We start from the raw sequence: 27084 nt of genomic DNA on the forward strand, positions 1-27084 counted from the left end.
TTTTTTTTTTTTTTTTTTTTTTTTTTTTTTTTTTTCCCGGCATGCACATCATAAAGGTGATTTGCACAACTTGTTTGGTCTTAAATTGCTGTCAGGACCAAAGGTGGATTGAAAACAAAGTGAACCAGGCTTTTTGTTAAATGGACACAGTTGCAGTGTGTTGTTAACTTTTACACGTCCTTTGAGATACAAATTTGCAGCAGTCTACTAATGGGTCTGTAATAACAAAGGGAGATTGCTCTTAGTATGATAAACATATTGTTAGGACACTGCTTCTGTGTGTATGCATACACATAGCTAATTAATGCTCAGTATAGCCACATGTCAACATTTAACCCTTCATTATCTCTTTAGTTAGATTTTAAAAGCATCAAGAGAAATAAAAATAGTTCTAGGACTTGGTAATTAGTACCTTGTTGAAGCACTGAAATCTAGAAGGAAATAAGATCCAAACATAAATTGAATAACTGTACCCTATCTGCTAATAGCCACGTCGTAAAGGAAATTTTGTTTTAGCTATTACCTTGTGTTTAAAAACTAATTTTTTTTAGTGAGTTCAAGTGACTGTTCTATAGAAGGGCTTGTTTTGATCTCCATGTGGAACACTATTGTGAAATTTAATCATGTAAGATCCTTCTATAATTAATATGAAAAAAATCTGGTAAGAATAAATAGCTTTTTGTACATTTTGTCATCACACCAAAATAGGAGATTATTTTAATATCATTAGAATTAATTAATGTGTATTTAGTAAATTTAAGTTATAGTCCAAGTCTTTGATGCAATTAAAATTGCATTGAAACTGCAGTGCAAAGAGTGATATTTGGTGGAGGACAATCTCAGTAAATAGATTAAAAATAAATGTTTTTTTTTTTTTCCTTTTCTGTCAATTGCTTTAGTAAAATATGAAAGAATGGTTTTCCACAGAAATGTTGCTGCTCTTCCCTGAAACCAGCTATTCAGTGGCATCAAAAACAGATACAAAGCAGACTAGATAGTCATCTTGAATTGTAATGATGTCAGGAAATGAGAAGGTATCAGAATTAAATATTTCATACCTTCATTCTTTAGAAGTATTGAAAAGAATAAAGAAAAGGGGAATTTCAATAAAATGCTCATTGTGAAAGCTGAGGCAGAACGAGGATGGCTGCCCTTTTCATTTATCCATGGTGGCCCTTCAAATAATTGGAATAGTGATGTTTGTAAATTTTCACGTTACTGTCACTGGTGTTTGCCTTTTCACCTGCTCCAAATAATAATAATAGAAGGTAGTGACTCTCACTTTCATATGTAAAGTATTTTACTCATTTTATTTAAACAAACAGGCAAATGTCTCCATGATCACAATGCCATGATGGGACAGCTCATGTGACTGGAAAGCTGCCATGGATGGCTATATGCTTTTTAGGAAAGACAGGATGGTAAGGCAAGGTGCTGTAGTTGCTTTTTATGTGGGAGAACAACTGGAATGTATAGAGCTCTACCAAGGGATGTATGACAAATAAGTGGAGAGTTTATGGGTGGGAAGTAAGGGGCAGGCTACTGTGAGTGTTTGCTGCAGGCTGCCTGATCGGGAGGAGGAAGTTGATGAGGCCTTCTACAGACAGCTGAAAGTAGCTTCATGATCACAGGCACTGGTTCTCATGGGAGACTTCAACTGCTCTGACTTTTGCTGGAAAAACAGTGCTGCCAGGCGCATGCAGTCCAGGAGGTGCCTGCTGTGTGTGGAAGATAACATGCTGATGCAGGTGGTGGAAGAATCAGTGAGGACAGGTGTGTTACTGGATATGTTGGTACAATCTATTACATTTGTTGGTGCAAACAATGAAGAACTGTTTGTGAATATAAAGGCTGGGAGCAGCCTTGAATGCTATGAAACTATGAGGTAGTGGAGTTCAGGATTTTACACGGAAGGAACAAAACAATAAGTAGGATTGAAATCCTTATGTTCAGGAGTCAACTATGACTTCATTCTGATACTCAGGTTTCTATTTGAAAGTCAAATAATGGGATTCATGTTCATTCATCTTCCTAAATTTCAAGTGTATGCATGTTTACTTCTTCAGTGTGTTGCAGATTCTTTTATAAATGGTGGGAAAAGCTGGCCTGTAACTGAATATGTGTATCTTTTGTACGCTTTTAGTGGCACTGCTATTTATAAGATCCCGTACCTGGGTTTAGGCAATCCCAAGCACAGATACAGGTTGGGCGGAGAATGTCTTGAGAGCAGCCTTGAGGAGAAGAATTTGGGAGTGTTTGTTTGATGAAAGACTCAACACAAGTCAGCAGTGTAAGCCTGCAGCCCAGAAGGCCAACTGTATTCTGGGTTACATCAAGAGAAGTGTGACTAGCAGATCGAGGGAGGTGATTCTGCCCCTCTACTCTGCCCTTGTGAGTCCCAGCTTGGAGTATTGCATCCGGTTCTGGGGCTCCCAACACAAGAAAGACATAGAAGTGTTGGAGGAGATCCAGAAGAGGGCCATGAAGATGATCAGAGGGCTGGAGCATCTCCCATACAAGGACAGGCTGGGAGAGTTGGGGCTCTTTAGCCCCAAGGAGCTTCTTCTTTTTAGGAGAAGAAAAGCTTGTGGGAGGATCTTATAGTGGCCTTCCAGTACCAGCAAGGGGCCTACAGGAAAGCTGGGGAAAGACTTTTTAAGAGGGCATGCAGTGATAGGTCAAGGGGAAATGGTTTTAAACTGGAAGAGAACTGGAAGAGATTTAGACCAGATGTTAGGAAGAAATTCTTTATTGTGAGGGTGGTGAGACACTGGAACATGTTGTGAATGCCCCTTACCTGGAGGCATTCAAGGTCAGGCTAGATGGGGCTTTGAGCAACCTGGTCTAGTGGGAATTGTCCCTGCCTATAGCAGAGCAGTTGGAATTAGATGATTTTAAAGATCCCTTTCAAACCAAACCATTCTATGAATCTATAATTGTTGGAAGATTGGAACTGTTTTTTTTATTCTTGAAAATTTAAAGAAACTAAGTTATGAGTGTTGACAAGAACTTTTATCTGCTATGAGGTGCATTAAATCACTAGAGTTACACTTAAAATATAAGGTTTAGGATTATGAGTCACAGGATTAAGCATATTTCTCCTTTTGAGAGGGATAATGTTCTTCAAATGCAGCCCTCACGTGAGGCTTGATAAACCTTACTGGCCTCGTAGTATTTCAACTTTGAGGAGGGGATGAGAGTCTGAACTTTTGCTTGTTGATATTTATTTCACTTTCATCAAATAGAAAAAGCCATAAAGATTTACAGTTACTGAATGTGAATAGTACCTCATTCTTAAAATGTAAATTCACTTATTTTGAAATGCCAAGAATAAGAAATCTATCTTCTGGCAGAAACGATTCGATATTGTAAGGACATGTCAGCATTTTATTATAATTCCTTTCCTCAGAGTGTAAAAATTTGTTTCAAGCTGAAAGCTGAATTTGAAGTATCAGCCTCATGACAAACTCGTGTTATCAGATTCATCTGAAACGGCTGTACAGAGCAGAGATCTGTTTTACTTCTGACCATTCTGTACATATTACTGAAATGAACTTATTTGTATACAACCAGCTTTTTAGTGAGATTCATCGGACACTCTTTTGATGTTTACTTTAAAGGGTTGTCAATTATGAGACAAAAAGTAAATATAAACTTTAAACTATGGATGTTTTAGTTGTGCTTTTTTTTTTTTTTTTTTTTTTTTCTTTTTTTTTTTTTTCCAGTTACTAATACTCACACAGCCTGAACTAAAGTTCTCTATATTAAACATTTAGAGTCTTAATGGTTAGAAAGTAGATTTCCACTTCTTTCTGTTACTGAGAGAGTTTTACTGCTTACAGGTGTATCCATCTCATAACACAAATAAAGTCAAATAAAGGAAAAGGATATGTCACTCTCTCTTAAAAGTGGGTAATTGCTCCAGGTCTCCCCTACTTGTGAGCTGATGGCATACTGATACACAGGCAGCATTATTTCCTGATAGTACCAGAAGGCTGCTTATTCTTTGTGAAGAAAAAAAGTAAAGCTGCTTTGCCATTTTGAGACTTCAAATAAAACAGTATTATAAAATAATAAAGAATAATTCAGATTAGAAAGGTGTGACAACAGTCAAAAAGAAACCCTCAATTCTTTGCCAAATTATCACATAAATAGTATACATAGAGGTATCATTCTCTTGTTGGCCTTTCAGCAAAAATTATCTGATCTGATGGCACCGCTTTTGACACCAGTAACTTTTTCTTATGACACAGTGTTATGGGGGTGGGTGGAGGAAATTGTCAATTTGGTGGAAAAAAATCAAAGCTTTTAAGTGACTTTAATCTCAAAGAAACAAGAAGACTACATGAGGGTGCAAAGGACGTATGTTCTCTGACTTGTATGCATCTCTTTTTATTTTTATTTTTATTTTTTTTAAGTTCAAATTGGTAGAATCCTGTAGCTTAAAACTTGAGGCAGCAAGGCTGAGGATGTTTCTAAACTCCAGTAAAGGAATGGAATGGGCTAGATATTGCCAGTAACATGGAAAAAATGGAGTAGAAGAGAATCTCTAACAGTGACAGTTAGCATTTTGTTTGCTGGACTTATCTCCTAGCCAAGTTGGAGTTGTCATTGTATTAATGCAGAATAGTTCAGCCTGTGGAATTCATTATATTTAACATATTGGGTTCAGTTTATATTGATTGGTTACCTGAGCCAGTTAATCTGTCTCCAAGTTGGATGTTTTTTCTATTTTAATAAGCCTCTATAAGGATGTACTCTTACTCATTTGTTGTAGCAATAGCTAACAGGTAGCATACTTTTTAACTTTTCGTTAGCTTAACCTCAGACTGAAAATCATATTCTCTTTCAACATATCTAGAAATGTATGGGCAAGACTAAGCCATGATTCAGAGGAATGTCCTTTTAAATTAGAGCTATGAGATGGATATAAGTAATGTGATCAGATGGCATAAATAGAAAAAAGAAAGGGAGGAAAAATTTTTTAAAAACAGATGCCTGGCAGCAATTTCTCACATTCACAAAAAAATGTGTGGAATGACCTTCCAGACATGATTAAGCTCTGCAGACTAGAATATTGAGCCATTCAGGGAAATTAGAAAGCATCCAGTGGTATGTATGGCAAAGTCAACTTGGAAAAGAGGGAGCCATTAAAATATGCTGATGTTCCTACATACTTGGGGATATCAATATTGAATTTATTATTGACTGTTCATCATCACAATGCTCTGTTCATTGGTACCGACTGACTCTTCTTAGTCATCTGTTGGAGGGACTTATAAAGTAATATGACTGATTTTTGCCTTTTGACCTTTTATCTCCTTATTTGCAGGTTTCTTCTGAATTCACTGTACAAAGGTTGCCCCTACAAAAGTTGTAGTAGTGGAATCATGTCATTTGTAAAGTTCACAATTAATTGCGGAGAATGAATGTTTTCTGTGGCAGAAAGGTAAGTTTAGCTTCTATTACTTACAACCTTTCAGACCTGGAGGAATTCCGTATAGAATATTTGTCTCTATTTTGGATGTTTATTGCAGAAAATTTGAAACTTTTTAATCAGTGGCAGTTATTTTTGCTTAACAGATACATGATTTACAGAATTCCAGTGCTTGCATTAGGTAGTTTTACAGGTAGACTAAGAAAGCAGACAGAATTCTTATGGGGTGTACAGTAAACTGCAGTTTGTCTAAATTAAATGTAGAAAGTTTCAGGTTTATACTTTTGTTCCAGTTATAAATATGTCTGAGTAAAAAAGACCATTCCTAGACAGCAATAGGTAACTGGCTATTGTGCACTTAGGTTGTCTCAAGTCAAAAATCGATTAAGAAGCTGCCACAGTTCATCACAGATTTCTAGGGAAACTTAGCTTTGACTAAAAATGTAGTCATGGCAGCAAGAAAATGTTCCTTCCTTCAGCAACTTCTGCATCTGTGTGGTTTGGTCATCAATCCGATAGTGACCAATGCTGGAAAGATTCATTTTTAACCAGGAGATGAAAGATTCTGCTATCTAAAATATCATAAAGTGATTAAAAATCACATTCTTTAGGGACTGTATGGGAACTGAACCTCTGATTGATCACCTGAGGTGAGCACTGAGTCAGCCCTGGGAGCACAGGTGAAGGCAATTCACCTGTGCTGCCGGAAGGGGTGGGGCCTGGCTGCACCTCTCCTAGACCCATTTAAGAGCTGACTACAGTGGGGAGGGATCTCCAGAAGAGATCTCTCCTCTGGAGTTTTGCAGCAAGCCCAGGGTGTGGGTAAGTGTCCTATCTATTCTCTTTTTGTTCCTATAACCTGCTGAGCCAAACTTTCTTGTTTATTTTGTAATTATAACATCTTTGTATTCATCGACGTTACAAGGGACAAAGCCAGGAGTATTTGTGAAGTTGGTATCTTAACAGAGTCAGCAATCTGAATGACTTTTTTTTTTTTTTTTTTTTTTCTTCTGATTTTCAGTGAGTGAAAACCTATTCAAATCACTTTTCTTTAATTGACTTTTTTCTGCTATGTATGACACATCCAGGCTCATAATAAGCTGGACATTTTATTTTCATAATCAGAAGGCTGTAAAGAGCTAAAACTATTCAATTCTGGAGGGGTTTCAAGCAAAATATGCCATGTATGTGAAAGTGTAACATTAACAGTTGGTTATCCTAAGAGGCAGATGTGTTGTCATTCAAAATTTAGAAGATTATAACCTGTAAAATATTCCAAATACTAAAATATTTGTTTACTGTCCTATATAAATCAGACATCCTGTGTGCTGTCATGATTATTCTAAAACCTCAGTGTTTTCCATTTATTATTATTTTTTTAATTTTGTAAAACTAAGTTAATTATATAACGACATCTTGATGATGGCATGCGAATAATGGATGATGAAATGAAACTAGAATTTTCAGATATTATCATGAGAAAATGGAGGAAGTGGTAGTCTTTTTGATTGCTGTATTGTATAAGAATAATTGGTTCATTATCATAATTATATTCTAGTACACGATAGCAAGGTCAAACCAAATAGTAGGAACGGAGGTGTAATGTCAGTTTACAGATTGCGGCAGGTATTAATTGAGGAAATGAGAGTTTGTTACTACTGAAAAGAGACAGGTGAACAGCAAACCCAAAGGACCTTCCCCATGCTTCATATTCTTCACCGTATGTGGTAGCACTTCCTAATTTGGCCATGGACTTGAAAAGGACGAAAGATTGCATCTACATCTGATTTTCCATTTCACTTCAACGTAATAGAGAAGTGGAATATATATATTTTATTTTAAATATTTTCCCTTTTTAAACAAACATGCTCTATGCTCCAATTTACTTCAATGATAACATTTTTAAATACTGAAGTCTGCTTTGTGTTTTAACGTAAGTTCTAATGAACTTCCCTTGGTCGTTAACGTACGTCATTAATTATATCACAAAAGGATTTTTGGATATTTTTTCCCTCTATCCCAGAAGTCTGTGATGGTATGAGCAATTATTTGTTTTGACCTATTGAGTACTGTCAAACATCAATATTTTAAAAGGTTTAACTTCCTGCCAGGAAGAGTATACAATGAGCTTAATATTGCTTCTAAACCAATAGTTGAGAAACTGGACAGGATTAGGGGGCATTTTTATTATTTCTTACTATCACCTGAAATTACTAATAGAGAAGACAAGGTGATAAATGTGTTGAACAAACTATGTTGAATAAGCAGTGTTGTTTTATACAATTCCCAGTATCATAACATCACATGAAACCCAAATTAACCACAGAATAAACATGAGAATGTTTTGTTCGATTTCTGTGCAGAGTTATTGCAGTGGTACATAGAAAATTTTTCTTCCGCGTTCTCCAGCTAATAATTTTGCCTTGTCTAATCAGCATTTATATGTGTCAAGGAAAGTTCTTGGCTATATGAATTAAGTGACAATGAGCTTACAAAGTTGAGCATTCAGAAAATGTGTCAAATTACAAAAAACAATAATTTTGTTCTTGAGTCTAATTAGCTGGTCTGTTTTAGCTAAAGCTTCATGGAAATATCAGCTTGATGGACATATGGAGTCTGAAAACATTGTCTGAACATTAGGCAAAAATGAAAGAGCATTTAAAAACCTCAGAATTGAAAGATCTGTTGGTTAACAAGATAAAGTTCTGTGTTATTCACTGATGTCTCTGCCCTCAGTTGGTATCTCAGTGTGAAGAGAGCCCAGTGAGAGGAGACTGGTAAGCACCTGGGTGTGCTATGTCTTACACCACCTCCAGATTGACTGAGGCTTGCCTCTGAAAAGCTGAAATGATGTTCACTGAAGGTGACTTTCTTTTACTAAAAGAAATTACACATGCACAGTGATTGGAGCATGTGCCGATTTCCAATTATATGGAAGATTTCATTTTTTCATTGTGTTGCGAAGAACAATGTCTTGAACAGAATACCACAGCTGTGAAACCGAACGTGGTTATGTTAAATATTTGGTTTCTGACACTTTTTGTTTTTATCCTCTGACTGGTTAGTGGTATGTAAATCAAAAAACATGTTTTTTAAGACTACCCATAGCAAAACTTAAAAATGAGGGAAGTGGAAGTTTAGTAAAAATTAGGTGCTTAGTTAAAATTATGTTGCTTAAACAGATTTACATTGTAAATTGTCAAAAAGAAAGCATTTGGGTTCCAGATGGTAATTAACCCCTGCCACCTCCTCCCTAGCCAGCCATCTTCTGTGAGGGGAGGTGTTCTAGACAAGGAGCTTTGTCTGCCTTTTGTCCTCTTTAATTGCTTCTGTAATTGAATGACCTGTTATATATGTATGTATGTGTATAATAAACATATATATGTGTAATGATTATATATACGTATATCCGTTTCAATGGTTGTGACTCCATTTTTCCCTTCAGGAAGATGGCATTACTGAATTATACTTATGCAGTTAACATAGCTAGCATGGATTTTACTTTGTAGGAATTCTGGCAAAGGAGAAGAAATGGCATTTTGGGAGTTTTATTGATAAATTGCTGTATTTTGATTATTCCCAATTACTCTTTTTCCCTGTGAGCATGTGGCAGGTGATGTTACTTGCGCCCAGACTTCTGGCAAGTTACTGCATCAATGCTTGCTACAGATTTCTATTTGTTACCCACTCAGTAGCTAACACTGCTCTCCAGGTTCTCAGTGAAGCGTATCCATTAACCAGTGTAATCTGTTACTGTCCTTCTCCCATCAGTCCTGTGCCTTCACCCTTCTGGCTTTTACTCTCCCTTTCCCCCTTCTGGACCTATGAGCCAGTGCTGTGGGAACTGGGAACCCCCCAGCATCCTGCACATCATATTATTTTTTTGCTAGCTGGCAGGAAGAATTATGTAGTGATACAGCAGTACCTCAGTGTGATGCATTTAATGGATGGCTAGGCTGTCAAATATTTGAAAGCAATGTAAGAAGAATGTTTCTTGCCAGTTTGAATAAATACCAGGAAACTGGGGTTGGCAGTAAGTGTTGGGATTCCCAGCTTCCTGGGGAGGCAGCTGCTTTCAGGAGCCTTGCAACTCAAAATTTAATTGTAGCATGTCCATGCTTGTAAAAATGTCAATATTTGCCTGCTGTGCTGATGATAAATTTTATTTCTTCTTGTAAAATATCCCCTAATTAACCACTGGCATGTGTCTGTCCTTGGGAATGAAATGTTTAATTTTTCAGAAAGGAAAGAAATATTTCTCCACCAAATGGGAGGAACTGGCAGCTGTGCCCAATCTCTTCGTTATTGCTAATTTGGTTATTGACAAGAACGGGAAGTTAGATTAAGATTTATCAAAGCTGTATAATTTTATTTTCTTCATATTGGTGTGATTTGTGTGTTATGGTGCTTAACTGAGTCTTCACAATGTGTGTACTTGCTCTGGATCTGTGAGGATAAACAGCTTGAGTGAGTTGCATTTCTTTGTCCTCAGAATCCTTCTCAAGCACTGCAAATAGGCACCCCAGGGAAACTTGTATGTTAGTAGAAGCTCAGAGTTTTTCCTAGACAATTACTGTGGTGACATAATGAAGTCACAAGGAGAACTCAAAATTTGATTAAAAGCATAAGACATTACAACATGGGTACTAATCATATACTACTCTTAAACTATGGAAGAAGTTTTCCCATATACATGGCCTACTTTGTGTAGGCGAGGAACTTTTAGAATAAATCCTGTAAAACATTGGTTAATATCTAAAATTTGGCACCAAAACCTGTACAGACCATTAGTCCATGCTGCAGAATGCTTTTATGCTTCTAGAATAGTGATTTTTTTTTTTTTATTTTTTTTTTTTTTTTTTCTTCCCCCTTTTAAGTAGTTGCCTTAGCTTTGCTCCACAGTGAAAAACAGGGATGGTTTCAAAAGATCTCAACAGAAATGTTTTTCACTGAAAGGAGAAAAGTCTTAATGACTTAATGAGTGTGGCAGAAAGCCGGGAATAGGATTGTTCCAGTCAGATGCCAGAAAGGATTATAATGAGGTTCTCCTGGATAACTTATTTACATAAATAGGAAATTGTTATTACTATTACAACATCAGGTCTTTGACAAAAAGGGTAATCAAAATGATTCTCCTTTTCTTTCTTTGTCGGTATATTTAAGATCTCAGGTTTCTGATACATCACAGCCTACCCCAGAGGGATGGGAGCTTTTGCACAGCTGGCACTAATGGTGCAGCAGCCAGTGATTTGAAATTGCCTTTTCAGTAATGATGGCCAATGGTGAATTCATTGGTGCTCCTCATTACTTTTTTTCTTGCTCTCTATTGTATGCGTACTACTCAGAATACGTGGTTTCATGTTAATGTAATAAGCAACTTAACTATCTTTCCTATTTTATCCTGGATGTATTCTTAAGTATCCAGGCTGCTGAAAAGCAAAGCACCTTGAAACTTGGAAGTTGTTTCTAAGAATGTGTGATAATTCACAGATTTCTAAATTAATTTTTAATTTAAGTTTTCCTTCTTATTTTCCCCCACAGAAATATGTCTGGATTAGTTAGCAGTGTAGGATAGTAAAATAAATTCATGACTTATTTCCTAAATAAAAAGCTTTGATCAGAATGATTTCTTACTCATCACCGCTTCTATGTTTTGAATGATATTTTCCACAGCAAAATGACTCCTCAGAAATAGAGTAGAATGAGTAAGGCTTAAAGGCAAGTTGTGCCATTGGTGAATGATGACGCTTCTCTCTGGCAGTTCAGTCGGCTTTAATAATACAAGGCTCATGTGATTTATTATCTTACAAAGTTGAAATAGTATCTACTAATACAAATGTTTCCATAAAAAAGAAAGGGAACTTATTAAATGGAAAAGACAATGTTTTATTATTTTTTTTTTCTCCTCAGTTTTATTTCTTGCGCCCTGCAGCTCTAATAGTGCTGCTATAAGAGCAAATACCAATGTACTTAGTGAGGTAATTAAAGAAAGTGGAGAGAAGTTATGTAATGGATACTTACTAAAAGTGAAAGGTATTCAAGCCGTTACCAAATGATATATTAAATTATGGAATTGTCTCCCAAGGATGAAAAGACATTGCACAACACTTCTTAACTGGTTCTTTTCTAAATTTGAGCAGGGGGAATATGGCCCCTCCCTTAGTTCTACAGATTCTTGGTTCTTTCTGATTATTTTACTGGAGTAGGAACATTTATTCTTTTATTATTAACTCGAACTCCCCATATATTCAAAAAAACATCATATTGTAATCCTGTCTTGCAGCTGCATTATTAATAAGATCTATGCAGTTTTCAGAAAAGTTGCTTTGTTTTCAGATTGTGTTCATCTCTCTACAGTTTTTTTGCAGAGCATACCTGAATGTGGCTGAGGAACAGCAGCCAAGAGCACAATGCATGGTATTGTGTAGGGAGAGAACCAGAAGCAGCATGTTTAACATGCTCAGAAATCTGAGGTGAGGTAATTAAAGATTTTGTTTTCCCAAACTGCAAGCTTTGAAACTGGACTTTATTTTTCTTTTTTTAAAACTAATGTGCAGTGTCCTGGGACAGATTCCTATACGCTACTCTTCTCAAAATTTTCCACTGATATAATATTTGGGCTACTAGAATTGTTTTGTTTAGTAATTTAGTAAGTGCAAAATTCAACTGTGGTAGCATTATAACCATAGCAATAACATTTTAAATGCTGATACAGAATTCAGTATTTAATCTGGCTTTAATATTGAGAGAAATTTGTCTGGGAGGAAAATTTCATTCATGTTTCAAGCAAATAGAAAAAATATGAGAACTTACTTTAGTAGACTGTGATACTGGAAGGGTGCGTTCTGATGGTATATGACACTTTTTACAGATCTTACAACATCATTTTAGGTGGGATTCAGCAGTTGCAACCCAATATTAGTGTCTTTCACAGTCCTTCTCCTTTCAATCCTATTTTTTAACATTTTATTTTCTGATTCCTTACATGCAATTTCAGTCTAACAATTTATTTCCTTCCTCCACAACTCCCCCTGTTGTGGAGGCAGCCCCAGGAGCACAGGGAATGGCTGCTCCAGGTGCTCTTGACAGTGAGGGCAGCAACTGCCAGGAATAGGAATGTGTGTGCTTGGCTGTTGTAGCAAAGCTTCTCCTGCTGGCAGGATAGCACCTGCCTAATTAATCTGACACATGAGGTGGAGAATAATTGGTGTAAAGAAATCTTTGATCAGAGCTCTCCATTTACTCTCTCTCTTGGGAATTGCATAATTTGTGATTTTTTTTAAACCTTTATTATATTTCTAAGTGTTTTGTTCTTGTTTTGTGTAGGTCAAGAGGTATCTCTCTGATGCTAGACAATTTCTACTTGCCAAACTTCATGCTTGTCTAAGAGTATAATGATAATGCTAGTCTTTTGGAATGAATTTGTCAGTTCTTTATCTTATTTTTTCTGGAACTAACATCTTGTTAATTCACCACTCTGAAGAAGAATATCAAGGGAAATAACCCTGAAATCATCACTTTAAGTGGCATGCCAAGGAATGTGTTTGACTGTAAAATAGCTAGATTGAATTTGTAAACTCAAAGAGAATAACAATAATGTAAAATGTGGTTTCAATTCTTAAAAAATAGCAAGCTTAGTCTATGTTTGAAGCCAAATTTTTAATTGAAGTGCCTTCTATGCACATTTTAGAAACATTCTCTAAGCCATCTTTTTCTTTTTATGAAAATCCCAGTCATTTTTTTCTTGTCATTCCAGAGAAAAAAGTAGGAACTTTTGAATAAAAATAAGTGCTTAATTTTCTATTTTGTTTGAACTGTGGGGTTCATAGCAGGTAGAAACAAATTATTGTAAAGCTTTATTTGTTTTTATTAGATGCATTTCTTGCTCCATTATATTTCATGTGTATTTCTTCTCCACCTCATGAAATTTTGTTGGTTTTGTTAGGATTTTGCTGTCTATACTCATTAATGAACAAAGAAACAAAGTCCTCATTATTTTTAAAAAAAGATTCTTCTTCTTGTCAATAAATTACTTATAGCATCTCCTAGATGTTTTTCTATTTCTTGTGCAGAAATTTTAATTTGAAAATATTCCTTGCTTACCTAATCTTTTTTTTTTTTTTTTTTACTGAGCTGATTCCTCCTTTAAAGAGTAATTACAAGATAAGATGTTAAATCAGTCTTAAGTGATAGAATTTGTTGTGCCCATCTGGCAATTTTGATAGGTTTACTTGTTTTACTCTAAGTTTATCTTCTGGAGTTGGCTCACTGGTTCTTTATGGTTAAAACTGAACTTGCTTTGAAAATTTGTTGCTAAAAGATCATTGTATAGAAACTGGTCATTTAAAAGTCTGCAGGGTACCTCAGGTCTAATAATTATGATTTGCAAAAAATATTTGACAAAGATGGGTAGAGAAGTTAGACTTTGTGCAGACACTTAATGGAGTCTCCATGTTAGCACACAGTATGAAAAAAAATCAATGAAGTGGATTTAAAAACTTGTTGTGGTCACACTTCAGAAAAAAGGAAGGGAGAATGTTGAAGTATTGTGGTGTTTCTGTTGAAAGATATGGATATTTTATGTCTTATCCAGTAGCCTTACTTTAAGTTTCTGTTTATGAAACCTGCAGAACAGATTAGTCCTGGAAATATTTTAGACTTGTTGGTAATATGAGTTTATCCAGACAGCATATGACTCAATATAAATATAACCAAAGTCAAAATGATGTATCTAGAAATAAGAAATGAAGGCCATATTTCTGGAAGTTTCCTGGATCCTTGACTGGTGAAAGTACCAACTCTAAAGAGGACATAGGGAGTCAGGGCAAACAAAGTAACTTGTGTGCTTCTGGTATGACAGAGTAGTTTTGTCCTTGGCTGTGAAGTAGTGCAGGAAGGTCTGAAAGGCATCTATTACTAGAAAGGTTGAGAGCTGTGTTCCTTAGTGTGTGACACTGATACTGAAAGAATTCCTGGTGATTTATGTTAATAATTTAAAAGGGTGCAGAATAATAGAAGATGTAGAAAAAGGTCATATAAACAATGCTTGATGAAATTTTCCAGAAAACCTGTTCATTTTACCAACAACTATATTACTAGGTGCAAAATGCATAAATCCCTTCATAGAAGAAGTAAATATTTGGTGGTAAAAACGTTCAGCTGTAGTAAATGTGTTTCTGGAAGGTGTATTTTGGAAAATGGATCATACCTAGAGATCTGGAAATACTTGGGTAGGTTTTAAGTTTCTGAAATAACAGCAAAATGTTCTGGCCTTCTGAACCCCAGAAAACTGTGGAAAAACTAGGGAAACTGGTATTTCGCATGTAATAAGAGATGCTGTGTGGGGGCAAAAGTATCCCATTATAGTCTGCACAGGTTGTGATGGACACAGGTACGCAAATCGTGTTCTGCTATTTATTTATTTTTGGATGTTCAACTTTTATTTTTTAAGAAATTATTATCTTTTGATGTAGTGGTTTGTGTATGGATTTCTTTTAATAAAAGCTGTAGATGAGATATGGTGGCCATGACTTGTTCGTTACTGACAAATGTCTTGCAATATCCACTCAGGCTATATCCACTCATCAGATAAAATGTGAGGTGCAACAGTGTAGACTTCAGTTAACAGTGTTAACTGCCTTGCCAGATGTGTATACTCTTCTGGATCAGAAGAGCAAGGAGAGGGAATAGTACAGTCTATACCTATTTTCAGTCTTTTTGTTCTAGCCTGTATTTGAACATAACTGTGCAGCCACTGATGAAGAGATGGAGAAATGAGGTGATTCAGCAGAACCATATCTCTCTTAGCAGATTGCACAGTGTGTTCTGTTCTTTGCCTACGCAGATGTCTGTGTTTGTGAGTCAAACTGGAGGCATGTAAAAGATACTGGAGATTGTTGAATATTTGTTGTCAAAGCTTTGTAAACATCTTCCAGACCAAAGAAGCCACCATCTGAAAGGAAGCTTGTGAGAAGCATAAGAACAGGAAAGAGTGGTTTTTGAATTAAAGTGTCAAAGAACCTTAATTGCCATATAAGTAAATGTCTTTTTTTTTTTTTTTTTATTTACTCATTTATTCTTATGGAAAGGAGGAGAATGTCCAAATCTGAAAGCTTAACCTACTTGCAGTATACGTTTAACTGAGTGGATAACATGGTACCTCTTTTATCAGTCTAAGAGCGTCTTCATATTTTAGGACAGGATTTCTCTGATAGATTTTACATCCATCTAGCCAAAATCTATTGTATCCATCTTATTGACAAGTTCTTTATTAACTATAATGAAGTATAGCTACATGTAGATAATATTGATGGAAAATGATGAATCCTATTCAAGATATGTGCCAGAGAACTCCCACGGGCAGTGAAATATTGCACATTTCCATTAAAATGAGTGTACTTTCTAAAGTAGTTGTGAGAAAATTATATCCATTCTTACCAGCATAGCAGCATGAAAGTTCAAGCATTTCATTAATGGAGGGGAAAAAAATCGTACACATTGTATAATTGACTGATTTATGCTGAGAAGTGCTGTTTATCTTTTAATGATCAGATTGCGGATCAGACTGGCTGGTGTAACTTTTCCTTTGTTTCAGAACATTCTGTTCAGATATGACTGGACAGATATGTGCCTGAAAGATTTATTTCTGACAAAAGCCAAGCAGGCTTCTCCTGCTGTTGCATATCCTGGATTCTGAATGCAGCTCTCTTAAATAGCATTAACCTTTAGCTGGCATTTTGGAGCTATGGGAGAAAAGAATCGATTCATGATTTCCTAAACTGTCCATTTGTGAATGCTGAATATTTTACTTAACTATTCTTTCTGTTTTTGTTGGCATAACTTTCTATGCATTTTTTGAGACTTCTTTATGGACCATAAAGAATATCTAAAATTTTTTAAATGATGGCCAACAGGTATATCTCGAGTCACAAACTTTAGTTAGTATGTTTATAATATTTGTTAAAAGTTCCTCAAAAATTGCATAACTTCTGCAAACAAACACTTCGGTTTGCTTTTTAACTGTTAGAATAATGGGTGTAGACATTTAGTAAATGTAACTTTTTAAAAATCAATTTTTTAAATAGAGTTAATGACATGTATGCAGTACATTGAAATAGTGGATCTTTAGGGACTTCCTGAAGATAAGCAATGAGATTCTGATACCTGTCAGAAGTGTTGTTTTTCACATTGACTGAGCAATAGGCTTCAGAATCTTTAAAAACTTTTAGTTGACAAATTTAGTTTAAATTTAAGAAAAATAGTAAAAAAAAAAAAAATAATAATAATAATAATAAAAAAAAAATTGGAAGTCTTCCAATAGCATTGTCAACATAGTTTTGGAATGATGGAATTTTCTTTCCTCTTCGTCGTATTCATATCTCTTTCCTAATTTTGTGAAGCCAGTACGTAATTGTGGATGTATTTCAAAACGTAGGAATGAAGAAGCAGACACTATTTATTGAATACAAAAGATGTAACACTGAGTGGCGCATGAAGGCTGAGAGTATTTGTTTTAATGCATGATGAGTCCACTTGTGGAGGGTTTTTTAATATATTCTGGGAATCAGTAACAAGCTTCCATACTGGGCAGCAATACAAAGAATTTTAAAATTCTAGGATAATGTTTTCTACTTTTCTTTTTTTTTTTTTTTTTCTGAATAAAATAAAATGATGTAGACCTTAAGTCATCACGTAGTCACTGGGTCAGTTGGTTTACCTCTGTAATCCACTATGCCACTTTGAGCTACTTTGTTATTATCTGAGACATAATCACTGATATGCTTTCAGCGCTGTGTAAGGGAAGTATTTCCAGTGATCTACCATAATATATATTTTAAATTGTGTCATCAGATCCTTGGAAATTCTATGGAAATTCCATTTCAAAAACCAGCTAGCACTGGTAGAAGTACTAGGTACTGAATCAGTTCATGCTTGTGTTCAGAACAATCGTGAGAAAAATTAAAGCTATTTTTTTTGGGGGGGGGAAGGGGGTAATTAAATAGTACAGTGGGTTTTTTGACTATTCTGGTCCCAGTTTTTTACATATTCTGTTGGACTTAGCAAATTCAACTGCTTATTACAGAATTTGCAGGAATACAGAGCTCCTGATACTTTGCTTGCTGTAAATGCTGTCAGTGCATATATATGCATGGACTGTAATTTGGAGCTGAAAGTGCATGCCAAATTATTGTACCATTGAATTTATTTAATCTCCCATTACAAATGAAGAGTCATCTTGCCGTTAAAGATAATGCTTCTTGCTGTGTTCTTTGGCATGAAGCTTAATCCTATCTGTGAAGGAAGTTTGAAAGGGCTGATGTAGTGAAAGCAGAGTTGCCAAGTATGCTGTGCCTGCTGTGACCCCTCTGTACCTGTCAATCCTAATACTCCAGGCACCTGGTTGTGATGCCGGGTACTTGGCCTGTCTAAGGAAATGGCCTGCACTCTCATTGCTAGAAGTACTCTGTCTTGCTGTAGAGATCTGCTCCTGATGCAGTGTTGGCATCGGGTGGTCACCATAACTTGCAGTGCGGTGGCATCACATGCCCCATCACCCACAGATACTGCCACATGTGCCTGAGGAGACATTGCATGCATCCTTTTGGTGACCTTGCCACTCAGGTCCCTACTGTGCCACCACTGTTCCTCCCAGACTGTGAGCTGAAAGTTGTGCTTTTAAGCAAGTACATATTCATACACGTGTAATGATGGCAAACAGTGGAAAAATAACTAAGGTTTTGCTGTAAATGTTAATTAACTAAGAAAATGGATGTGAAGGTACAGTAAGAGTGGAAAATAGTGCTGGAAATTACTGCTAGCCTATCCAAAATTTTAACTTTTGTCTTCATACATTTGCAACTTTTGAGAATGCCTCTTTCCAGAATGCTTTGTAGAAGGATCCAATTTCAGATAATATTTCAACTTGTTTTTCAGTGACTTCAGTATCTGCCAACTAGCCTATCTGAGAAGCATTCGTTTACTTATAGTTCTCAGGAGAATAATAGGGAATTTTTGTATGTATATACATATAAAACCTTATATAATATATATTTGAACAATCTCCTTCCAATGAGAGAATAAAACAAAGCAAAACAAGACAGAAAAAATAACCAACCAACAGGAAAACCAACAACTCTTTCTCCACCTATAGCAAAATACATTACAAAAAATTTGTTTGTAATTCATCTCATCTGTCAGCTGATTTTTTTGTCTCAAAGTCTATTTGCATATAAATGAAAGTATATATTCAATTTAAGCAAAAATCTCTTATTTTGCTTCTTTTGATAATCCCTTCTGTCTTATTCTTGCTTTTTTCACAACTTTACTTCACAAACTAGCTGCATCCTTTTTTATCTTGTGCACAGTATGATAGCTGTCTGGATGGATGTCCACAGGTGTTTATAATGAAAAGAAATAGTCTTTCTTTTTTGTATATACTTTTCTTGGGCTGTAAATTAAAGCACTATGTAATTCAATGGAATTTCTGTGTTTTTTCAATTTTTGTAGTTGGCAGACACATATCAGGATCTTTTTTATTTGTATTCTGTGTACATTTATTGTATGAATAATGCTCACCTCTACCTTTTCTCTGACTGACTCACAGGGGCTGGAGCTCTAAATGTTCTACTGCTAGCGAGAGATATTTTAATGGAGTATAATTTTGTCTTTTGCTTCAGTAGCTCTTACAGTAAATTGTCTTATAATACATTATTTTATACTTTTTATAAATAATATGAAGTCTCATTGTGTATTAGGATACATATTCCATTTACTCATTCACTTTCAGTTCCTCTCTCACAGTCTTGATAATGGAACTAAGGATAAGATGTAGGTAGCAACAAGATACAAATGTGAAAACTCTCCCAGAATACCTTTCACTAACATAATGCCGTGTTTGAACAACCTTAGCTTTTTTTTTTTTTCCTGACACCATGAGCTATAAAATGAAGTGTTAATAAAACAATGGATTTGTATAATTTCATTCTCATTTATATGTGCTTTCATTTATTAATGGAGTTGTTTATAGGTTGTAGAGATAAGTGGTAATTTTAACTTGCAATGTTGCTACTTCTATTTCTGAGGAGTTAACAAGGATTATAAATAGCTAAGAGACATGCTTTGGCAATCATTTAGAGCTCAGAACTCTCACATTTTGTGTAAGAAGTACTTGCCAGGTATAGTGCTAGTGACCCTGATTGGAAGATTTAACAACAGTAAAGTTGAATTTATTTCCAGGTCCTTATTTTTACCTTGAAGATGTATTCTAGATGTTTATAAACACTCAAAAATTATACTCTTTTTGGTGTGTGTGTGTACTAAAAATAGCTTTTTGACAACATGTTTTGCAGATAAACACAGAGTAAACCTTGCTTCTCTGTCCCCGTAGTGTATCACAGATGGAGTAAATGGGGCTGTAACTCCCCTGGGTTTTTAAAAATTCACTGCCTTATTTCAGTTATTGTGGCTGCATCATTGCCTTACTATTAAAACTGTCTGACCCAGTCTGGCGTACTGGATGTAAAGCCCTGCTAGATTAAACTGATAGCTTTGCTTAAAATCTCTTTCTGGTTTGTTAATCACCAAAACAGAAGCTATAATGTATTGTAAATATTTACTGGACTGAGAGTGCTGTGATGCCCAGATAATCTGGTAGTTTTGAGAGGGAGTAGTGGGCAGTTACTCCAAACAAAGAATCAAGTATACGTAGGAGTAACTGCCCCAATAATTTTGATATACCTAGTTCAAATGACTTGGTCAAACTCTCTATCCCTGGAGTGCAAGGAAAGATTTACTTGTAATATGATAATTATTTCAATAGGAAATCCTGTATAATTTTAACATTTTTAAATGACAGGAAAGATGATTGAAGTGACTAAAATCTTTGACTGGAAATACTTTGTTGTTTTTCCTATTTTGTGTATGATGTATATTGAAACAGAATGCAAATTTGTGAAAAGGCATCTGCTAACATGCTCACTTCTTTCAGTTTTTTTTTTTTTCTACAAAGAAATGCGTATATGAATCTGTGAAATGTATTTTAAAAGATTTTTTCTTTTCTTCTTCATTTTACAGAGTCAGTTTTTATTTTGTAATAGTGATTTGCTGTTTTATCACTTAAATAAGTTGACATAATGAAGTTAAATGACCTCTCATTCAATTTGGTTGCACAGTTTGTTTCCTGCCAAAGTCTTTGTTTTGAAAACTTCAGTTCTGTTCTCCCCTGCACCTCTCTTGGCACAATGAAAAATATCTGCAGGATGTTAATCTGTTAATCTTCCTGGAAAGCATATTCAAAAGGAAATGGATGTTATATTTAAAGCAGGAAAGGAAAGTGTTAATTGTAACAGGATGTTAGTGAAAACAATTATAATGTAGTATTAACTTGTCATTGCAAAAACTAAATTATAGCATTGAAGTATTTTAGTAGAAAAAAATGCAAATTGTATCATATAATAAAATATGCATTTTCTGATATAACCCGCAGGCTACATAAATGACCAAGAAACAAAGGAGTGGTTGTTTGCAAATTCGTTAGCTAAAGGCCTTTCAGGACAGGATATGTTTATTTAAATAACAGCACTTATTAGTGTTAAATATTTTATTATATCAATTATGTTTTGCTTTAACAATAAATATCTTTGTTGCCTCATTGTGGTTAAAAGTATGTTTTAGTAAACATAGTAAGTATATACTTTGTGATATCGTTTCACTTTGCAAATTAATAAATAGTGATAATGATATGAATGAGCAACTTGAGATTGAATTTCAAGCACTCCTAATATCTTTCAAAAGAGTAAATTTTACACAGTATTTTTAAAGATATCTAATGAAACTTCACATTCTAGTAGGAATTATTTTCTTGTCTGAATTCTTTCTTTAAAGGATATCAGAAAGTATTGTGTTATTTTGATATCTCTGAATCTCTGGGAAGTCTTGAAAGTTTTCCTTTTAAAATATTCACCATACATAGGAAAAATCAAATATCACCACACTCCCTTTTTGAAATTATTTAAATTTGAAAGTTTTCTTAGAGAAAGATAGCAGTCAAAGGATGCTGGTAATAGCAAATGGACATGGTTCTCATTGCAAAAACATGAATGAGTACACTTAGAGATATCACATATCTTCTTTAACCCCATCTGAATGAGATGCAATGCAGCTTTGCTTCCCTGCAGCCTTTCATAGTATGAAAAGTTGTGTCTGGCTTTGTGATTTCTGAAATATTCTCATTTGCTTAGGTTTCCTCATGTGGTTATTAAACTTCTGCTAAGGCTGGTGTAGCAATTTGGAATAAAGTGCAAAATAACATGGTATTTTATGCACCTATAAATATGTCATTAATATAGAACAACTTTTTTTCTGTTTTGGTGGTAAGAGCAGAATATTCTCTAGAGTTAAAGAAAAGGGCCATAGCACACTGCGTGTTTATTTGTCATTAGGTGGGAGCTGCCAGACATCCCTGGTGTTCCTTTGGTCAAGCCACTGCCCTCAGCTTTTTTGCTTCAGCACATGCCAGTGAGTCAACCACCCTCTGGCCCCGACTATACGACGGCAAAGCATCATTTTTAGTGACATTTAGCTGCAAACTTACTGTTGTGAACTTATTTTTGTGACTTTTCTGTTTCAAATAGCACAAGCATTGGCCTTGCACTTTTCCTGTGCTGATTTCCTGATTGGAAGACTGTATGAGCTACCATTCATATCAGAACTGGGGTTATTCCAGTTATTGTTCTGGATGGAGAGTTTAGGAGGAGTTCTCAATTAAGCTAATTTTCAGCAGATTAACCATGTATTTTCTGGACTATCTTCTAGTTGCAGTTTGCTTATGCAACCTATTGTTACTTATATTGTAATGGCATTTTAATGAAGATGTGAAATTTTAGAAATTACTGAATTTATATTTTCTAATTTAGTAAGAAGTGGTGCAATGGTGGTATATGTACTCCTAGAAATTTGAGGTTCTGGATTTCTATCCATTTCTCTAATGTTGTTGCTTACTGTTGCAATAATAAGCTTTGGGTTTGTTTATAAGGAAAGTGGCAAGGATCTTGTCTGCCACTTTGAGAATAAAATTTGTTTTGAAGCATTGAGTTTACTGCATACTGAACGGTAATGAGCATTCCTGCTAGTTCAGCTATGCTAATTCTTTTTAAGATAGCATATATGTTCATGAATTAGAAGACATACAGTCTTGTTCTGTCAATAATACCACTGAATCAGAAGAAATATGTGTAGATGGTAGTTCTAAATGTGAACAGTGTGGGCCATTCAGCATTGTTCCACTCACTTTTTGATGGGGGAAAAAAAACCCATACTTTTGCAATAGTTAGTCATTAAGCAAATATCACTATTAGGAACAACCAAGGCAAATAAAAATAAATGAACAGTGCATTCTGTCAGACACATGATCTTAAGCTTCACTTGCTTCATTTAGCATTTCATCCCTAGTGTGGTGTTTATATTAGGCCCTCTGTTACAGATTTTATCACGAGTCAAGCACTTATACCATCGTCTTTATTAGGTGACTACAATAATAAATACATTTGTTTTCCTTTTCATTTTCTTTGTTAGTTAATTGTTTCAAATATGAAAGAAAACAATTTTATATAGGTAGGAGAGCAGTAGATTGGACCAAACCTGGGAAGGGGGAAAGTGAACAATGAAGCCATGTTTTCATTAGATTAGAAATATTATTCTTTGGAACTCAAGGTGCAAATTATGCTGTGCCGTAATGTTCTTTTCAAATGCACAAGATAAAATTTGCATATCTAAATTGGATCAGCTTGAATGGGCTTCCCTGCTGTCTCACCCCCTCAGCTGCAGTCTTTCTGCAATGGCCTGCAGGTGGATCCAAATAATAATATTTAAGTCTGTTTTTAAGAGCATCACTAAAATAAATATATATATATATATATATAATTTATATTTATTTCTTGCAGTGAATATCAGCAAAAATGCCTCATCAGAGTATAATCTACATGATAATAGGAGATTTAAATTTAACCCAGTTTGCAATGGCTTTAAAAATGACAATCTCCACTGACTCAATAAAATCAATATTTTTTCAATGTTAAAATATCATCTTCCCCCCCCCCCCCAGTTGCCGTTTTTTTTTTTTTTTTTTTTTGGATGCTAAATTTTATAATATATAATGTCTTTATCATAAATTGGAGCAGTTTTACCATCAAGATGAGGGAACAGAAAGACCTTGCAAAGATTCTTTATCTACACTTTATCACACTGGGTTTATGCTCATTTTTTTTTTTTTTTTAAAGATAGGATTACTGTACTGTTTCTGATTTCTCTCATTCCTTTCCTTGAACTCCTTTCTGCTAACTTTCATAGCATTTTATTACATCTGACTCTGATGAAGTAGAATTTTTTTCCATTGAAAAAAAAATTATATTTTAATGGACTTGCCCAAGTATACTTTTTATTCAGTCTGTGCAGCTGCTGAATTTCATTTTTTTATTTTGTGTTCATTTGATAGTTTGACTTCTTTTTACTTGACAAGGATAAACTGTGAAAGAAATACTTTAATCTCTGAGGACAATAGTGGTACAGTTCAAATATATATTTTCTGGTTCCTATACAGTAAACGAGATCAAAGGAGTTAATTTTACACTGTTTCTGGATAGATATACTTCAATATGTTATATATATATTTAGTGCAATCTTAAACTGTAATGCTTTCTGTAGGTGACTGTAAAAAATGAAGTACAGACAACTTCAAGTTTATGTCAGTTCAGATATACTTGTGTTAAAAGAGTTCATTATGTTCATGTATGGAGAACGCTGTAAATAATGATCATTATTTCTAATGAAAAATTGTAGCAGGAATGGCTTTGACATCAGTGGAGCTTGTCTGGACCTAGTCCTGGGTACTGAGGTTTGGAACTGGTCACAGGTGAGAAAGAGTTTCACCTGTGAAAGGTGATTCAGGATGTTTGGACTACATTCTGCTGTAAATCAATGGACCTAATGCAAAGATATATTTGTTCCGAGCAGGTGATATGGTGCTGTGTTTTGGATTTACAAAAGCACTAATGTTGTTAACACACTATCGTGGTTTCAGTTGAGACATAGTTGATTTTCTTCATAGCGTTTATGATGCTATGTTTTGGCTTTAGGAGAAAAACTATGTTGATAACAGCCATGTTTTAGCTGTTACAGCAGTGCTTGTACAGAGACAAAGATATTTCAGCTTACTGTGCTGTCCTATCAAAGGGAGTGGGGTGTGCAGAAGGAGATGGGTGGGGGTAGAACCAGGGCAGCTGAATCAAACAAATGGATATTCCATACCACATAGTGCCATGCTCAGCAGTAGAACTGGGGGAGATAAGCTAGAGAGAGTGGCCACTGCTTGAGGACTGGTTTGATATTGGTCAGTGAGTGGCAATAAACTGCATTACGCATCACAATTTTACACTGTTTTATCATTATTATTGCTTATTATTATTTTCCTTTTATGTCTTTTTAGTGGTTTTTTATCTCAATCCACAAGTCCTTATTGCTCTCTATAGCTACCTGGAGGGAGGTTGTAGTGAGCTGGAGATAGGCCTCTTCTCTGATATAACTGGTGATAGGACCAGAGGGAATGGCTTCAAGCTGAGCCAGGGGAGATTCATGCTGGGTGTTAGGAAATGCTAGCAACAGTATCGGATTATTTATGGCAGTTTCGTGTCATTCTGTCACTTGTTGATCCATGTCCCATACTAATGTTTATTACTTTGAATACTTATTTCAACTACCTTTTATCTATAGCTTATTTGCTCAACTCTGCATCAGGACAAGATCATGATGCTCCCTTGACACCTCAGTATTTATTATTTTAACATAGGTGCAATTTTCCGGAGTTCACATCATAGTTTCTGTGTTGTAATTCTGAAAATAAATGAAGAGAATAATTTTGTATTCAGCTTTGCTTATGTAATATCTATGTATTTTAAAATACCATGTTTGCCCAATGACATATGCGGCAAATCTTAAGCAAAAAATTATAATAATACAGTGATTTGTGATGAAATTTATTTTCATTCTGGCTAACCCTTAGTCTTTTAAACTTTTTAAACTTGCATTTATTGTTTATAACAGTACTGAAGTTTTTCAGTATAGCGGACAAAACACTTGCATTAAATATCCTTTCTTATCTTCCTTTAGGTCTATTCAACATATTTATTATCAGAGAGAACATAGGTTATTAGTTCATTAGGGGAATCGGGGCACAGGAAGGCTAATTAAAAATGAAATACTTACTCTGCTGTAGAACAAGGAATGTATTGAAAGTTTAACAATAATCCCTGCTAAAAATAGTATGCATTTTGTGAAGAAATAATTTGTTCTGCTGTAGAGAAACGAATTAGTCTCATCATGTGATAGCTATGATGAATTGTAAAAGGAACACCAGACTTTGTTGCAGGAATTAAAACACCATCAGTTGAGTTAATGAAGAGCATACAATGAATATGATCTCATTTCTGCAATGCATTTAAAATTAAAACCATTTAAGAACTATTGCAAAAATCATAATTTAGCAGGAAAAAAAAAAAAACAACCAAACAATAAAGCAAATGTTTACTATCTATTTTAATTACTTACTGCTTAGAGGTATGCATTAGGTTTATTTATTGTTTGATTTCTAGTTCTTTCTTTTAATGGTTTAAGACTACAGTGGCTAATGGCCCATTTTGAAATCAAATGAATGCAATCTTTTGTATTTCATTATGAAACCATTTGGGATCATTTCATTTTGATAGCATCTGAAGATTGCTACTTGAAATTGCAGGTTATCTGCGGGATGACAGTGTGAAAGATAACATGAAACACAAGAGGAATTTCCTGTGCTTTTTAAAAGATCAAACTTTTTTTTAAATAAAGGAGAAATAGAGACTAGATTTCTGAATTGCATTCTGAACATGTTGATAAGTTAGAGTGCCATTTTTTTAATTTAATTTTCTTTCATAGCAGTGCTTACAATGAAATCCTTTTTATGTAAAAGATGACTTCCTTTGCACTCTCCTGGAACTTGGAGAAAGTAAGAAGTGCTCTGTTGGCCAAAGACAATAACAATTTTCTTTCTTTGCGTATGTGTAAGAGGGAGTGAGAGAAGGATTGTCCTTCTAAAATCCAATATGCATATTTATATTTTTCCCTTTACCGAAGCTTTTCATCTAACATGAGAACATTCTAACAGAGACTGAGAACCCACAGTGCATTTTACCAGTCCCCTTTAGAAATGAAAATTAGATCTTGGCTGGGAGCTTAGAAGTTCTGCCAAAATGCCTATAACCAAATAAAAAATAATTTGTATTAGAGATCATGGTAGCTTAGATAACTCAATATAGTTAAGTTTTACATAAAAAAAATAATAATTGCGATTCACAAGGCTGGCAGTCAGTCAGTATTTCTAGTTTGCTGCCGGTAAACCAATTGCTGACAGAGAGGGAAATTACTGTAGGCATATGCTTCTTTAAACTGCTTGACATAATAAAGGGAAATCTTCTCTGAATCTTATCGGTGTAATACTTTGCTATAGCAACCTTGTAATTTTCAGGAAAGTAATTTGTTGAATAGTACCACATTAACCAAAGTGAGGTACAATGTATCCTGCTATTCAGCAAGTTTCAATAATTAGGATGCATTCAAAA

General features: G+C 34.9%; 1 protein-coding gene across 5 annotated transcripts in view; it reads left to right on the forward strand.

The window, feature by feature from the left end:
- Window positions 1–27084, forward strand: part of THSD7A (thrombospondin type 1 domain containing 7A) — a 254779-nt gene that overhangs the window by 28712 nt on the left and 198983 nt on the right. For all 5 annotated transcript variants that reach the window (XM_042817387.1, XM_042817391.1, XM_042817389.1 and 2 more), the window contains exon 2: window positions 5333–5449. The gene's annotated coding sequence lies outside the window, so the exon portion shown is untranslated. The remainder of the gene's footprint in view (window positions 1–5332; window positions 5450–27084) is intronic.

This window comes from Centrocercus urophasianus, unplaced genomic scaffold, assembly GCF_019232065.1.
Source record: "Centrocercus urophasianus isolate 14NV4802_14NV808 unplaced genomic scaffold, USGS_Curo_1.0 seq_16, whole genome shotgun sequence".
NCBI classification, from domain to species: domain Eukaryota; kingdom Metazoa; phylum Chordata; class Aves; order Galliformes; family Phasianidae; genus Centrocercus; species Centrocercus urophasianus.